The sequence below is a fragment of the Selaginella moellendorffii genome, unplaced genomic scaffold (genome assembly GCF_000143415.4).
Source record: "Selaginella moellendorffii unplaced genomic scaffold, v1.0 SELMOscaffold_55, whole genome shotgun sequence".
In the NCBI taxonomy this organism is placed as follows: domain Eukaryota; kingdom Viridiplantae; phylum Streptophyta; class Lycopodiopsida; order Selaginellales; family Selaginellaceae; genus Selaginella; species Selaginella moellendorffii.
This window is the reverse complement of record NW_003314316.1, coordinates 1,132,012-1,134,172: the sequence shown is the minus strand read 5'-3', so window position 1 is coordinate 1,134,172 and position 2,161 is coordinate 1,132,012. Positions and strand designations below refer to the sequence as shown.

At 57.9% G+C, this 2,161-nt stretch overlaps 1 pseudogene; it reads left to right on the top strand.

Annotated features, from left to right (window-relative positions):
- The first annotated feature begins 1,678 nt into the window (after nucleotides 1-1,678).
- On the top strand, nucleotides 1,679-1,797 carry LOC112350934 (annotated as a pseudogene).
- The last annotated feature ends 364 nt before the right edge of the window (nucleotides 1,798-2,161 follow it).

Sequence of the window (2,161 nt, the reverse complement as noted above, 5' to 3'; positions counted from 1 at the left end):
GGGATGGGAGTGTGGGCAGCCGAGGTCAGACCTCGGGTGCCCGGCTCCACACCCCCAGCTGGACTTCCAGTGCATGTGCGGGCTGCTGCTGGGCTCCTCCCCGTGTGCACCATGTCGGGGTTGGACTCGGGCTCCATCTCGGACTCGGGTTCCGGCTCGGACATGGACACGTGGGGGTGAAAGCCCAAAGCGCTTGTCTCCCTGGGGCGTGGTAGGCTGCGAGCTCTGGAAGGATAGTGGGGGATGGGAGTGTGGGCAGCCGAGGTCAGACCTCGGGTGCCCGGCTCCACACCCCCTGCTGGACTTCCAGGGCACGTGCGGGCTCCTGCCTGCTTGGACTTGGGCTTGAAGTCAGGCTCGAGCACGTACTCGGGCTTTCGCTCGGGCTCGCGTTTGGACTTGGCTCCTGCTCACGCTCAAGCTTGAACTCGGACTGGGACAAATAGCCAAAAGCTTTTGTCCCAGAAAGAGGAGGGACTTTCTTACCTGTAGGATGATGGGTGGGGAGTGGAGGCTCTCGGGCAGCTGGGGTTGAACTGCGGCTGCCCAGCTCTGCTTCCCATACAAACGAGAGTTGGCTCGCTTGCCAGGGTCACGTCGTGGCGCTTCGATGGCTCCCCTTGTGTGCCTCACCTTGTGGGCTTCCCGTGCCCACCGGCCGAAGGAAACGGTGCTCAGCTGCTCTGGTGGCAAGCACGTGCAGCATCCGTCCAGGTGTTACCCGATCGGCGATCCAGACGCGGAACTCCCGACGTGGGATGCCTAGGCAGTGTCGCATGTGTGAGTGCTCGTGGCCTTTGGCCGGTGGCGTGGGGGGGGCCTCCCCAGTATTGATGGGGGGTGGGGTTGTGCAAGGGTTCTCGGCTGCGGAGAGCCTCGGCGTGGCTTCCCTGGCACCCACTCCAGCGTTTGGCAGAGTCGTGCTGTGCGGTCCATGGGCATGGCCTTGGGACCACATCCGCACGCCTGTCGGGCGAGGGGGAGGGAGGCAGCAGTGTGGTCCTCCGGGCTTCCAAGGGAGGCGAGCCTCGGGGGTGGCACGGCTGCTTGGCAAGGGCCAGCGTCACGCGGCGGGAAAGGGGAGGGGCCCCCACCTGCCGTGCGACGGAGGGAGGAAGGGGGGAGGACTCTCCCGGGCCCAAACCGCGCGGAGAAGCCTCAGCCTGCGTGCGTGTGAGGGAGGGGGGGAAGGCCCTGCCCGCCTGCCACGTGGCACGAAAGGCGGGGGGAGGGGAAAAAAAAGTGGCCCGGAATGTCTGGGGCCCAAAACGCGCGATTTTTCGCGAAAAGTTGGGAAGGTACCACGTGTTCCGCGGGCTTTTTTTGGGGCCCAAAACGCGCGATTTTCACGAAAAGTTGGGGAGGTACCCCGCATTTCGCGGGGCGCGTTTTGGGGCCCAAAACGCGCGATTTTTCGCGAAAAGTTGGGAAGGTACCATGTGTTCCGCGGGCTTTTTTGGGCCCAAAACGCGTGATTTTCACGAAAAGTTGGGGAGGTACCCCGCATTTCGCAGCGTGCATTTTGGGGCCCAAAACACGGTCTTCGTGAATTGTTGGGGAGATACCACACGTCCCGCAGGTTTTTTGGCACCCAAAAAGAACACGGGATTGTGGAGGTACACTGCAGCTTTGGATCAGCTGCCCCACTATAAGAGTAGGGGGAGTGTGAAATATTTCAGAGTGGGTTCAAACCGTGACTATGGCACTGGATCCCATTAGACCTCCAAAGTTAAGCGTCCCTGGGCTCGAATAGTACTGGGCTGGGTGACCACCCGGGAAGTCCAAGTGACCCCCTCTTTTTTTTTTCCTTACAAGTCATTTATTTTTGTAAGATCACTGTTTTAATATATAAACTTTGAGTATTTTTCCATAGCATATAAGTGTATGGTCTTTAAATACTACTTACAATTGTGAATGTAAGGTGTATTTGCCAAATTGTGTCGTTAGCTAGTTATTAACTAGGATATAAGTTAGAAATAATGTGTTGGTGATTGTCACCACGTGGCATGGCAAGCAAGTCCAAAGATATGTGTGTCACGTGGCATACAAGGTCAAGGACACTAAACCCTAACTATGAGAACAAGCCAAAGGGCATGCCACGTGTCAATGTGACACATTGAAAACCATAAAACTCAGAACAAACCAAAGCACATGCCACGTG